The sequence below is a fragment of the Triticum aestivum genome, chromosome 7D (genome assembly GCF_018294505.1).
Source record: "Triticum aestivum cultivar Chinese Spring chromosome 7D, IWGSC CS RefSeq v2.1, whole genome shotgun sequence".
Lineage (NCBI taxonomy): Eukaryota > Viridiplantae > Streptophyta > Magnoliopsida > Poales > Poaceae > Triticum > Triticum aestivum.
Window position 1 is genome coordinate 500674411 of NC_057814.1, and position 15956 is coordinate 500690366.

At 40.0% G+C, this 15956-nt stretch overlaps 1 long non-coding RNA gene across 1 annotated transcript; it reads right to left on the bottom strand.

The window, feature by feature from the left end:
* Positions 1-1599: 1599 nt before the first annotated feature.
* LOC123166082 (uncharacterized) lies at positions 1600-2073 on the bottom strand. The gene is made up of 3 exons (XR_006483362.1): positions 1910-2073; positions 1759-1834; positions 1600-1681 (listed from the first exon to the last, which is right to left on the bottom strand). It is a non-coding gene; the product is annotated as an uncharacterized lncRNA (long non-coding RNA).
* Positions 2074-15956: the final 13883 nt, after the last annotated feature.

A 15956-nucleotide genomic window follows, 5' to 3' on the forward strand; every position in this document is an offset into this window, starting at 1 on the left:
CATGTTCTCGTCAAAGCATGCGTCGGTCATTTTGTGCTTTACCTTCATCTCCAGAGCCATGAGCGTTACTTTCAGGCGGGTATCCTCGGGCCTGCATCCTTCATACAATGGAGTAACCGCGTCTATCTCCAGTTGATCCAGCTTGGCTTTCTCTCGGGCGGCAGCTCTTGCGTTATCCGTCTGCTTGAGAAGCAGCTCTTGAATATGAGGGTCCTGCACCCAGCCCATCGATGGTCCATCGTCGTCTGCTCCGCCGGCATCTTCATCTTCATGATCATGCCCTTCGTCTGCTCCCGCATCTTCCTCATCATCATGTGCGGCATCTTCTACATGATGACTGTGTACAGCATCACCATCGTGATCATGTCCTGGAGATTCTTCGTCTTCTCGCCCGCCCGAGCCGCGGTGGTTGTCTTGCTGCCCATCCTCATTTCTTGCCCGACCCCCATGGACGACTTCATAGTCATCTTCATCACCTTGCCACCGATAGCCATCCATGAAACCAGGCAAGAGCAGGTGGTCCCGCACCTGCCCGGAATCCGGGTGCGCAATAAGGCTCTTCAGCTTGCATCTTCGACACGGACATCTTATCTCCGTCTCGTTCTTTTCAAGCATCTCGGCCTTCGTGGAGCTCAAAAACCTATTCACGATGCCTTCGGTCATCGTGCGGACCATGGTCACCTGCGGGGTAGAGCAAAACGATATTTTAGAACCAAGAAAAAATTTGGCATGACTTTCCCTAAAAATAGGACCAAAAAGAATGCATAGTGCCAAAATTCTCGCCGAAACGGAAATGAATCAACATTCCGGCAAAATATTGGCAACTATCGCATTTCAAATACCGGTACCTACAAACACAAACATATATGCAACACCACGAACATATGCAACACCACAAACATACATAGATCTAGCTAGGACATAAAAAGTGCATGTGCACGTTGTTGGAGGGAGAACAACATAAAGATAGCTTCCCCCTTACTTACCTATCAAAAAAGGGGCTTTAACCACGTAATTTGGATGAATTTATGGTGCAAATGAGGTGAGGAGGAGGAGGCAGCCGAGACAAGCTTGGAGGAGGGAGGAGAGAATGAAGTGGGGAAAGTGAGTGGGTAGGTGTGGCTGTCCAAAATATCTAGCTCGTCCCAGGTTACTAATGGCGCACCACCACATAATGCGCCATTAGTAACCCTGGTTACTAATGGCGCACCTGCTGGTGGTGCGCCATTAGTAGTTTTGCAAAAAAACACTAATGGCGCACGGGGGAGCCGTGCGCCATTACTAGCTTAAACTAGTAATGGCGCACTGCCCCAGGTGCGCCATTAGTAGTTTTGCAAAAAAGTAAAAAATAAAAAATATATTTTAGTGGCGCACTGTGCTGCTGGTGCGCCATTACTAGTTACTAGTAGAGTGCCCGTGCGTTGCCACGGGCTCTTGAAATAGTTTACCAGAGTTACATGTTAAAATCCACACATACAAACAATATAACACAAACTGAAGTCCATTATTGCAATGTAACAAGCTGAGTGATGTTACAACTTAACATCTATTACAAAAATACTAATATCTAGATGATGCGGTTAAGAAATTCTTTCACAATATCAGGAAAGTTTCCTCTAGCTTCATTCCCGCGATGTTTTAGCAAGTATAATAAAAAATGCTTCCTCAATTCATACCCATCCTGCAGAAAAAAATAAATGTACTTAGTATGAAAAATTCACGGAGAAGGTCTTAAAACATGCAACCCACAATACTCACCGCGCAAACCGGCTTGACCAATTCTTTACCGTTCCACCAGAGCATAAAATGAAAAACAAAATAGCCAGACACATTCCTGGAAAACTTTCAATTAATATTATAAATAATATAATGATAACAAAAGTAAATATTCTTGTTATGAATTCATTACCCGTCTATACTCGTTGGAACACCGGCCGGAAATAAACGATGCCATTTAGATATATCAAAATTCCACCCAGGCAGCTTTATTTCGAGTGCTTCTTTGAAATCCCTTGAAAAACTTTTTAATTTTAGTGAATGCCTCAAGTTTTTATCCTCTGACGATTGTGATGATTGAATAGGATCCATAATATATAGACGACGTGCCTCTTTGTCGATGATGTACATGATGTATCGGCCGATGGATGCATAGGGAAGATAAATCTACAAATGAAGCTATTAGAAACAAAAACAAACCATGATAACAATGGTCAAAATATTTTATTTACCTTATTGCAAGATGAGATGTCGGTCTCCATCCCAGGCCAGCTATCAAATAATGTTGCCAACGTTTGGATAGTTTCCTTCTCACAAAATTTCTGACCTCGTGTTGACTCTAGCAGCATGGACTAAGTAAAAGAAAAAGAATATTGTTTCAACATGTTGATACTAATGGCACCTAGAATGAAGAGTTACGGTAACTCACACAAAATCGTAGATCCATGTAGTGTATAGGAGGGTCTGTGAACAATACTCCCTCGTCACATGCCAGCATAAGCACGGCGGTGTTGAAGCAATCATTGTCCATGGGCTGCTCCATGTTAAGTATGCACTGAAGTTTCTTAAGACTTAAGCTCATTGGATCGGGTGTGGAGCTCCGGACCCATACCTTCCTGTAATTTGGATGGTAAGAACAACAATAATATACATCCGCACATTAAATATTGATACATGATACTTACTCCAAACATCCAGCATCATTGATCGACATGATGTAGTTGCAGAGGCCGGCAAGTATTTCACGTTGGTCCGTGGGAATGATAGTGATTGGGGCGGGACGTTTCTCTTCGACCACGTCAGATGGATTATCCAGGATCTCAAGATCAGAATTAGCTAAAGTTTCTTCGTTGAGAGGTTGATGGTACATGGGACATCCTTTTAACTTATTAAGCTCTGAATCGAGCAAAATAATTGCTAATTTTTGTCGAAAATGTTTCATATCCTCCTACAAAAAAAATATGAAAACAATTTATAAGATATTCTGATAAAACATTATGAGATAATGTATAAAACTGAAATACCTGCGTAAACTGGTCTGACAGTCCATGCGGTGTCCAGTATTCCATATAGTTTAGCATAAACAATCCACATGATACGCTATAATATTATAAAATAATGCTTCAGAATATCACACAGATGAATCTAAAAACAAACCATTGTAACAAGTGCTTACCCATCGGTTTGTATTGCCTCCTGAATTTGCTCTACAACCGTCCATTTTGTAACATTGAGATCAGACCACTTATGAGCTTTGATAAACTCCGGACTATGCTCTACAAGTTTCAGCCATTTCTCGAGCCCTAGCAACTATTTTATATATGAGAAATGTTAAGGATGAAGTCAAACAAAATAAATGCTAAGATGAGAAAAGAAATAGATATTTACCGTAGTAGCAAGGTCATTGCGTTTGACATTCTCACCAAGTGAGTCCAATACTTGGATCTCTCGTTTTTTGGCGTTGGCAACTGCTAGATACCAATGGTAGCCCGGCATGTTAATCGAAATGAATAACTGGTGTAAATAAGATACAAGTCACAGTCACAATTAGATATAGTTATTAATAAAACATTAAACATATGAACTAAATAAAAACAATCCATAATTATATGCATGGATTACGAGACAAAAACTAACCATATCTTGTTGTAGATAACTATTAACATGACGCACGATGCGACGATATTTTGATGGGTCTATGTCTCTTTCCCCGTCTTCTTTTATCTGGCCCGATACAAATGTGCTAATAATGTGTACCTTTTCACCCGCCCTGTCTTGTAGATGGTCGTGAGCAAGCATGCAATATATGTAAGCATTTATCACCTGTAATGGGCATTTAGATTATATTTATATTTTATGATATTATATATTGTTCGTATTATTAATTACAAAGTTTGTGCAATTGGTCTTACACCGTCATGTAAGAACATATCATCTTTAATAAGGCATTCCAAATCGTCGGTTGATAACAAGGCATCTCCAATGTCTATGAACTGGGTATTCTTCGGGGCAGACTTGATTGATTCGATGACTGTAATATCCCTAGCGGTACAAACATAGTCTGTCGAATTCATAAAAATACGAGCCAACTTAACAATCAAAATGAGCAAGATTAGTTCAATACAAAAGGCAATATCACAAAAAAAGATTGATAATAATATTAAAAAAATACCTTGTGGGATAACATGTAAATTAGCATCCTTTTTTGGTTTGTTATGAGATATAACTTCTTCGACATTATTATGTTGTGAATTTTCTCCCCCTTTCAGCGACATTGCATCTGAACCCTCAATGGATTCTTTTCGTGCATCTCCAAAGTCCATATCCATGTCTCCTATATTCTGAAAAATCAAAAATATAAAAATAGACCTTTCATATTATCATCTATAATATACATAGAGAGGAAGGTTAGCTATATGCACCTCTTCTCGTGGTGTTTCAGTGCGGTCTATCATCGTTACATCAGTGCGTATGTTGGAACCCATCACTTTATAGCTATGCTGAAATATAAATAGTATTTTTTGTTGCATCATATAATGTGAAACTAACACAACTATTTTCTCTGTGATAAAAAATTCTTTTGATTATAATGCTGAAGGCAGGGGCGACTGGGCCGGCCCATTTGGAGGTAACGAGCTCCAGCCGCGTAGTGATAGGCCCGAAACTAACCACATGTCTTAAAGAAACCTAGTGATAGGCTTGCGGAGCGACCTATTAAGTATCGAACTTATTTTGAAATTTTTTAAAAAATACACACTAAACATTTTGTAATATACGTTGAACATTTTCTTGACATACAATGAACTTTTTTCATTATAGAATGAACTTTTTTTAATATACATGATTTTTTAAAAACATACGAATATATCATCTGAACAAATTTTGAATACCCATTGAACATTATGTAATATAAGTTGAACAATTTTGTAATACACATTGAACATTTGTGTAATATACACTTAACAAATTTCAAAACAATGTATTCATTGAACAATTTCTAATAAATGTTTAACAGTTTTGTAATGGATGTTGAACTTTTGTAAAAAACCATGAACATTTCCTTAATATACCCATGAACACTTGTGTAACATGCAATGAACTTTGTATATTATAATAAAAAGGAAACGATATAAATAAAGAATAAAACAGTATAGGAAAAGAAATATAAATAGAAACAAAAAAAGATAAGAAAGAGAAAAAGGAAAATAAAAGAAATAGAAAGCAGAAGAAACAGGGAGGCAGCAGCGAAACAAGTATGGGCCGGCCCAAACAGGGCTGTTGCGAGGCGGCCCGGCACGACGGCCCACCTGGCACGCATGCCTCTCGGGCGGCAAAGCACTGGAGCGACGCGGCAAGCCCTTTCCCCTCCCCCCGCCGCATTCTACCTACCCCCTCGCCCCTTTCCCCTTATCCACATCACTCTCTCCTCTCCTCTCAACTCACTCGCTCAAACCATCTCGCCCTTTCCCCTTCCCCTGCCGCATCGCCGCCCGCGTCGATGACCAGGCAGCCGCACTCTTTCGCCCACCGACCACCGCATCGATCTCCTGCATTGACGGACCTTGGTGCTGCGTGCTGTGTGCTGCGCGACCGAGCGGGACGGACGGGGCGAGCTTCCTGGAGCACCTGCGAGTGGTCGATCCGGTCCCGTTCCGGTCGGATCCGCGGCGGCGCTCCTCTCCGGCGATGTCTCAGGTGGATCCGAAGCGAGGCGTCCCGATCTGCAACGCCACAGCTCTGGTACGCCACTCCCCATACCTGACAACTCCATTAAACGCACGCTGCTCCGATCCGCCCCCTCCAGGTCTTCTTTGAATCTTTGCTTTCCTGATCTCGTTCCTCTTGTCTTTCTGTGCCGCGGCGCCGTCACCAAACCACACATGCACGGCGAGGACGACGACTGCTTCCCGACGCCGCGTCTGACGCATCCATGAGAGGCGCCTGATGGGGCTTGGTTGGGAGGCGCCTGATGATGTAGGAGGCAAGTGAACAGGGCCACTTGGTGGGACAGAAGTTGGGCTCAGGTGATGCGGCGGTCGGAGAGATGCTGTGGAGGAGTTGGCCGGCGACCCCTTTCCTTCTAGCTTCAACGAGTCCGTGCATGCGTGACCTGTGCCGCCGGAGAAAGCGAAGCAGGAGCGTGAGTCCTCCCTTTGCCCTTCTCTTTCTGTCTTATAAGTACTATTGCTCTATCAAGGTTTGCGTGCTAGGTTTTCATCTTGGTTTAGAAATTGGACAGATTATTTGATTAGCAAATCGTTAGCGTAGATTAGACATCCAGACGATCAAAGAAGTAGGTGCTTAATGGATGGGTGGATGCTGGCTTTAAATCGGCTCTCACCTGATCACTGGATTTGATGTGATCTGGATTTGAGGAACTTGGCTCCCTTTTACATTCTGAAGATATATGCGTCTTGTTTTCGATGTGATCTCGAATCGAGGAACTTGGCTCCCTATACAGATCATTTTGCTAATGGGTAACTCAACGAGAGTACAATGCACATGGTACACCAATGATAACGTCCCATACTGCTATTCAGTATTTATTTGTCATCTCAGTGCTAAATGGAATTTTTCTTTTAATTTATGTATCTATATTGTTGCCCCTAGCAACGCACGGGCATTTAGCTAGTGAACTTCCTAAATCAATTCGCACACGCGGCTTTGCCCTTTCGAAACTTGTTTAGTAGTACAAGACGATAAGAGGCCGAGGGCATCTGTCACCCTCCATCTGAAATTTTTGTGACTAAAGTAACAGGCATTTCTTACTGAATATAGTTTTTGAGAATGATTTGAGTCTTGTTGGTAGGCATTAAGTGTTTGCTGTTTTATCTTGAACATCTTTCTTTCAGAATGATTTGAGTCTTGTTGGTAGGCATTGTTCAATAGTCAACATAATTGTGCTTACACAGATCCTGAGAAGCAGGATGCTATAAATGTGTAAGTTAATTTATGTCTGCAAAAATATCACTCTGACAAAACCTTAGGAGTAGAGAGACATTGGTCTAATATAGTTATGGCTTCAGTACAAACAAATATGGCTTCAGCAGCCCTCTCTTATTTGAAAAGAATAAAGCTTCAGCAGTCATAGGTCCAGAGGTTTGAGAAACCTCAGTTCTCATGTTCATACTGATACCAACTTGAAGCATCACTAAATAAACCTGTTTGTCATTGCTGATATACTTGGAATCATTATTGTCTTGTTAACCTATATGTTATTGCTGATATGCTTGGAATCAGTATTTTCTTGTTAACCTGTATGTTATTGCTGATACTTGGAATCAGTATTGTCTTGTTAACCTGTATGTTATTGCTGATATGCACGCAATTGAGCTGGACCCTAGTGATGCGACGCTGTACGCAAACAGGAGCCTTTGCTACCTGCAAATGACTGAAGCAGATAAGGCTTTGCGTGATGCTAACACCTGCATAAAACTGCGTCCTGAATGGTTAAAAGGTTACTACAGGAAAGGATCTGCTCTCATGTCGCTCAAGGTGAGAATCCTAGCTAGTTTTCCTGACTTGCACTTGTGTGTGTGTATGTCACCACCTCCACTCGTATAATCTGCCTAGCTGTCCATCTTTAGGAGTACAAAGAAGCATGTGATGCGTTCGAAGCCGGACTGAAACTGGACCCTGGAAACACCGAGTTGGAGAAAGTATTCCAGTAAGCTCCTAAATTATGTTTCAGCCTTTTCTAATAAGAAGGAAACTCCAACTCCTCCGTTGTTTCTTGAATTGAGATGCTTGTGTTTGTGAGGGTAAATTATGTTTCAGCCTTTTCTAATAAGCCTTTTCTAATAATATTCCAGGTATGATCAGCTTCTATGCCTAGATTGAAGGGCTGAAAACAGTTTTGTTTTGTTTCCTGGTTGCAGGGAGGCAGTTGAGGCGATGAAAAGGATGACTTGGCCAGAAAAAGAGAAAATGCTTCAAGCCATCCAGCTAGAGAAAACAGACACTGAGAATGTACTGTTTCCCACCACAATAAACCACTGACAGCATGATATTAAGTTTTTCAGAAGTGTTTGTTTATTTGTTTGTTTTCTCCCATGTTCAGAATTGCATGCATGCTTTTATTGCTATAAAATGTGCTTTAGAAAATCATGTGTTCATAATTGCATGCATAATTTTGTAGGTGAACATACAGAAAATGCAAGATAAAACATACTTTTGATCGTATACCTCAACCTAACATGATCCTAATATAACAACTATTACACTTTTAGAGAAGATAAAGATCCAGAATTGTTCGTACCTAGAGGAACTCACCTTCTTGATGCTGTTGTGATTTTCCTCCAGGTCTGCTGTTGTGATGGCTGAAGGACGAGCAAGGAGGGGGAGGAGGGATGGCAGAGGAGGTTAACATCTATAGGTAGGCCATGCGGAGAATAACTGGGTAGCAGATCATGGCTGATTATAGTTGTACCATTTATACCATTGTTTTCTACCATATATACCATTGTTGATGGTGCAGATATATTTCCTTTTTCCATCAAATGCACACCTGTTAATAAATTAGAAAAGATGTAAAAATCGGAACTTACTAAAGAATTAAATTATTGTATCTGTTATTTATCCCAGTATCAGATAATATATTCCCAATTCCATTATTTCAGCCCACTTATTTTGTGAATACAACAGAAAAGGAAATAAAAGAAACTTCCTTTTCCTACTCCCCGTGGTCGTCTGTATGTACAAGCATTATCTCTTTATTAGGAAAATCATATCTCTAGACAAATGAAATATTTAATTTACTAACTCATATTAATGTATACACCGAAGGATTGCAACGGAGTACGTCTGCTAATAAATCAGAGAAGATGTAAAAGATCCAAACTTGCTTAAAACAATTTTTTTCTTTACTATTTCTTTAAGTTACTGAATAGTTTTTATGAGGTATAAAATTTTCGCATATAAAAATACAATAGTTATAATATGCGATTTGTCTATTAAAATATTAAATTGGTAACGGTGAAATTATAATAAATTTTTTGTTCACTTATTTTCTCACTGAAAAATAATGCTTTGGCCTTTTATGTCACTTGTTTGGTTGACTGTATATTAACTCATTGTAGTTATCTTTTGATGTGTTGATTGGCAGCTTTTATTATGAAGCTAAGCTTCTAGACACACATCTGATCTGGTAGTTATTTGTATGAGTTGACAAGACATTCGACATGAAGCTATTAGAATACACATCGTTCGACTGGTATGGCATATTTTCTTCTGTCTTGAACTCGTCATGTTCCTGGTAACATGGGATTTCCTTGCTACTAATGTATCGTATTGCATATGTCTGTTTTCAGTGTAAATGTGTTCTTAAATGAACCAAACCTTTGTGAATGTACAATCAGGGGGAGCCTTGATGCCTTCTCATGTAAGAGTAAGATCCACAAAATTTTGATAACTTGAGTCCATTACATCATGACAATAGGGTGAAGCTCCACTTTAATTTGCAGGCAAAGCATGCAGGAAATGATTGTTGGCTTTCAATAAGCTTTGAATATGAGGTACATACTTTCCATAAGCCTATGATTTACAACAACTGCTTTTCTTTTAGCGCTGATGTTGATAAGTAGGCATTGACGTGTTAGTTATATATAGTTCGTATTGCCAAATATGTAGTTCATGAACTGTTCTCATTGACGTGATATTTCGAGTTCTAGTTGACATATCTTGGATACAGTTATACGAAATGAGGAATTATAGGGTGCGTCGCAAAACAAATGTTTAATATATCCAAAACAACAAAACAACAAAAAGTAACATGCAACAAACCTGCTCCTGACCGCACGGGTATTAAAGTACAAAATATACATAGAAGCCAAAATATATAGATATAACCAAAACAAGTAGACAACGTTGAAGCGAATACGAAGCTAGAGGGTGCCATCAAACCGTTTATTCCCTACATATATATAATCCAATACATTATTCATATTGCCAAAAGGATAATTCTCAATTTGATCCCTAACAAAGTTCTATTAGCTTATTATATTTGCGACATTTGAATATGCATCAGTCCATAGTCATTCGTCCAAAAACCTCAAGGATGCTGTAATTTCAGCTGGGATGTTTCCAGCTGCTTCATTGCCTTTGATCATCAGCATCTGGACCAGCAAGTGCTTTCTGAGCTGTATTGAATCCTGAAAAACATAAATAAAAATTTAATAAATCGCTGAAAAATGAATTGCACAACAGACCTACGTGATAGGAAGAACATAAATTTATAATTAACAAAGCTATGGAAGACAGAAACTTGTTATATATGCATGTACCGAAGTCCTGGACATGTTATGCCCGAGAGTATCATCTTGGTGAGCCATCTCCTGTAGGACTTTGAATCCAGAGTCCAGGCTGTGACCAAAAAAATCCATATGTTAGAACCTATATCAGTGTGGCTATAATATGCATGACCAATTTAAACTATTACCGCGGGGCTGTAATATAGGTATGATCTTGTGGCCAATCCACGAGTTGGGGATTCAAACCAGGCCTCCCCTGTTGCAATACACTGCCAAATTCTTGCAAAACTATCAGGGCTTCCTTCTTAAGTTCCTTGTCATGAAAGTCCTCTGAGCCTAGGAATGACTCATTGGAATGATCAATCAGGAGAGTCCTCCTATTTTCAATATTAACTGCAAGGAGGCCGTAGGAGGAATCCACCAAATACAACGGCAATAGGTACTGCAATAGGTATACAAAGTTAATGGTGAACAGGTAGTATACACACCAATTTTTTAGAATGAAAATCCTTACAATGGACGGGGTCATGAGCACGTTGTATTTCGGCAAAGGCCGTACAATAACAGTGTTAATCAACAAGTTGGTGCGTTCAGCTTGGCCTAAGCCAGTCTGACTCAGCCCCCATGCTAGGCGATGGAATTGCAAATCAAACATATGCGTGGAGCCAACAAAGTCTGTTCCTGCGTTCCTCTGTATCGCGTCGCTAGTAAGCTTACGCACTGCAAGATCGAAGCACCTCGGATTGACCCATGTATCAGCTCGCATGGTGTCTTGGATAGTCCGTAGACTTAACTCGATCAAGAATGGACGAGGGCTCCTTATCCATATTGTGCTGCAAACAAACCGGCATGATAGCAAAGCTGTTAGAAAAATAAGGGTATCAAAAAATGTAGTACTTCAATGTGTGGGCAAACAATAGTACATTTTTTCAAAAATTTAGTAAGGTCTGAAATGTATGTATCTTCTAATTGGAGTTGTACTGTCATTTGAGGAGAGAAGTACTATTTCTTAAGATAACCAAATCTATTATGACATGTTAGGTTGTAATGTATTTCTGTAGTATTACAGTTATGAAAAAATCTATAGATGGTACATGTATCATGCACCAGGACCTGTTGCAATATACTACCGTTCAAAGAAAATTTGTAGTTTAAAATAACGTGCTGTGGATGGTACTATCATGGCGTAATGTAAAAGGATAATATTAGCGCATGGCCAGTTTTTTGCAACCACTGCGTTTGATCTTAAGAACCTTATGGACCTAGAAAGGATAGCATGATCCTAACCAGTACATGCATGCAACAACTTATGAACATGACCAACTAATCGCCATGGTTAGGTGAAAGAACAGATTTTTACTCGGGTTTAAAATAAGAAGCCGATAATGCAAACTATAATGGTAGTGATCTGCAGCTAACAAGTGCAAATAAAGTATAGATGGAGTTTAGGTCTGCCAGAACAAACTCTAATTCCTCCTCGTCTGAGGAAACCATGACGTAGTTGTAGATGTACTCGACTGCGTCGTCCACTCCATCAAAAATCGGCATTGCAGCCATTACCGCGGGCAGAAAGTCGTCTTAGCACCAGGATGAGCGAGCGAGGGGGCATTGGACAATGGTGGACTCACAGCCGGACCATATATATGAGTGTCGGAGGGGAATTGTCCGGCACCAGGTCGGTGAGGCATTAGCATGTTGTATGGATTGGAAGGTGCCCCTTATCCTTCCATCTTTGCATGTTTCCATTACAAAACCTTGCTAATAAACGGACAAGCAATTATTTTTATTCCTTACTGCACTGGGCAAATAAATAAACGCCGGATATATATCTATTATATACGTCTCCCTTTCCCGACCGAACAAGCAGGATTTAACTTTCCTTATAAGCAAATCCGATTAAGGGAAAATTAATGGCCAAACTGGGAAACCCAATGAACGTATGGTAGGCCACACCGGGAGATTGGATACTATAACGTATTGGAAGGAAAGTTGTGATTCGGCGTGATCAACCCAGTAGTACTTTACAAGGAAAAACACCGAACATGCCATTATATAAACACCGGATATGATCACCTGCCGTAATAAATACTAAGTCTGCCGATAATATATTATTTGTTTCAGGATATTATATGGGGATTTTGGCTTCTTTTATTATGGATATATATACTAATAAGTCTGAAGATATTAAAATTAAGTTATTTCCTTTTCCGGTTTTGTTATGTTTTAAACATGCAGAAGATAAATAGTAGGACAAAAACTTAATATTCATCCTTTTAACAGTTTCTTGCTAATGGCATCGACTTTGGCAGGCCCGTGTGTTGCTACTTCGCATTCAAAAGTACTGTATAAAGTTATGACTAATGGATCATTTTGTGCAATATGGATGTTATTTCTCTTGCCTTTTACACAATATCACTATAGCTTTCCGGCACACACACCGAGTATTTATACAATGTCAAAACCTCGAAAAGTAGTTGTATTAGTAATGCCAATTTAGTTGGCACTGCAATATACCTGAGTATTGATTCTCTCTGGGCATGTTTTTCTTTGTTTCTTAGGGCTACTCGTTGTCACCTCATTCATCTACGCTTGGTGGTTTAGTGTCGTCTTTTGTTAAACTCTTAATATTCCAGGTATGGTCATATGAACCACCTTAGGAAATTCCATAACTATCAATATTTATCTGCAGTATTTTTTCACTCGCTCTAAAAATGTCAATATATATAGTATTTTCCTTTTCCATTTTATTTCTTAAACTCCTAATAAGATCAAATATGCTTAACCCATTTATAGATCCAAGCGGTGGTAACAGCAAATAAGAAGTACAATAATATCCCGGATTGTGGGGAAGAGAATAGATAACATGAACATAGCAAATATGCAGAAAATGAAACCAGAATGATAGGTCCATTATGCGGGGTCTGCAACTGCAGCCATCCGCGCCGACCCGCAAAGACGTTTTTCTGCGAACTGCAAAAATGTTTTGCGGGTCAGGAGAATGCGGGGTCTGCTAGAGTTGCTCTTAAGAGTTAAAGTCTAGATGCACAAAACTTAGTCCAATTAGCACTGGAACTTCTGAAATTACAATGATATTATGACCGGAACTTATCGAGTCTCAAAGACACCGGTTTGCAGCCCCAAGTTATGAGTTGGTATGTATGTACGTCGGTTGGGCTGGACACACTTGCATTCATGACAAGCAGTGAAAAACCTTGAAATTATAGTAAAAAAACCTTGCAAGTATAGTACCTCATGTCATCTACGGATTATAGAGACACAGCTGAACCAACATACACACTTTCTCTTCTACAGATGAAGACACACTGAACCAACATACACACTGCCCTATCCATAGTGTGAAAAAAGAAGTTCAACATCTCTCTCAAGCAAAAAAGCATTCTTCTCCATCATTGTTAATTTGCATTCTGAAAAAGGGATCAAATAAGAAATTAGAATCAATTCTTAATTTCCATCATTCTAATCTGCAAGAGAAATTCAGACTGCTCATTGAAAGCTGGATCTAGGAAAGCAAAGGCTCTTCCCTTCCAACAAACGATTTAAGAAAACCAATGCTTTCGAATGGTTACAGGGAAGCAAACTGCAACAAGGAAGAATAATGTAAAGAAAATGTATATAGAAGAAATGAGATATAAAAAAGAAATATTCTAGTAAGAATGCACTGTGATTACCCATGGAAATTACACTATAACAGCACTATAAATTATAGAGAAATTGCACTGTAATTACAATAACATAGTAGTGGGATTTACATTGTACTTACCCTGCAAACTACACTGCAATTACAAGTACACTGTAAGAACACTATAATTACTATGTAATTTCAGAGGAAATTACACTGTAACTAACGAGATTACAATCTTGGAACTGCTGTAAACTTAGATGCAACACTACAGAAAACATAGAAAAAAGGTTATAAAATTGATACAAATACTACCCAACGAAGACAAACCACAAAAAGAAAAAGGTTCTAGAATGCTTGGAGACCCAACATAGGGCAACCCCTCCCCCCCCCAAAAAAACACAGAAGTCACAGAAAAATTTGAACTGTGGTTAACTTTGGAAATTACACTGAAATTACACTGCATGTGTTGGCCTTATAATTCAGACAAATAATAATCTGATAGTTCTGACCTATCAGAATAATACAGGGATAATAAGGATGCCAATAATTTTACATTCAAGCATACTATCAAAATACCAAAATAATAACAACGGATATGATCACTTGCCGTAATACAAGAGTTTCATTGCATGTTCCAGATATTTATCAGGCCAATCATTATATGTGAATCACATATTACACATGAAATACTACGCTGTGTGACATGTACATTCCCAAAAACATTGCGATAGTAGAAAACCTATAACAACGATGATGGTGCCAATGTGACGGATGATTATTGAAATGCATTTAGTAGCTCAACTAAATGGAGTATACCTCCAACTATCAAAATAACAAATAAAAAGTTATATGTAAAAAACGAATTACAGCAAATCTTGACCATCGCAAGAGTAAATGCTCTGTCATTACAAAACCTGCCGGTCTATCAAGACCGGAATTCAGCCTGTAAGGACTTCCTTGTAGACGATGTTCTTCATCGACGTCAGTAAGGACACGGTCGGTCTTTTTCGCTTCTTTGGATTGTCCTTTTGCTTGTTGGCCTTCTCCTTCGGCTTCTCCTTCTGAATGAGTATCTTTATATTTCTTTTCGCGGTGGCTCGAGACAGAGCAACATAGAGCTGACCATGAGAGAACACGGGATTGGGTAGGTAGACACCAACAATCGGGATGGTCTGCCCTTGAGCCTTGTTAATGGTCATAGCAAAGCTAAGCCTTATAGGAAATTGCTTCCTTTTAAACTTGAACGGAAACATGTCGTTTTCAGATGGGCAGAGAGGTATTCGAGGAAGGAAGACCCTCCTGCCAGCGTGTTGTCCAATCACGATTTCTGCATCAATGGTGTTCCTCTCAAAACCTCTAACAACAAGCCTAGTGCCGTTACACAGTCCATTAGCTGGATCAATGTTCCTTAGAAGTATGACAGGGCAGTTCAGCTTTAGCTTGAGTGCATGCGGAGGAAGACCGTTAGGAGTCAATCCATTCAGAAACTCCTGAGCGTAGTAGCCATATGGGTCGTCCTCCGCACTGTCAAAGCTATGGTAGATTACTTCATCTCCATGAAAACGCTCTATCATGCGGATGTTTATCTTGTCGACATTGTCGTTTGTCGTGGAAAGGATTGCGCGAGATGTCATGTAATTCGAATCAGACATGTTGTCATCTAGACTCGGAAACACGTGGTCAATAAGCTTCTCCAGGTCGTCAACCTCGCCTGTAGACGGCAGACAGATGTCTTCAGGGAGTAGTATGTTGCCTTGATCGTCGACATCCTCAGTGCCATTGCCGACCCTTAGCAAGTAATCTGCAAACCACGTGTCATTATGAGCCCTCATGTTGGTGATGAGCCGAAGCTGCCGCATACCCTTCCATAGATGAGAACTTCGGAGGGTTGCATCAATTATCTGGCCCCGCGACCCCCTTCTGACGACCGGAAGCACCTGCCTAAAGTCCCCACCAAAAACAACAGTCTTTCCTCCAAAGGGTCGGTCGCGTATTCCCATAATGTCGCGCATGCTATTGTCCAATGCCTCGACCGCTTGTCGCTTCGTCATGCTGGCCTCGTCCCATAT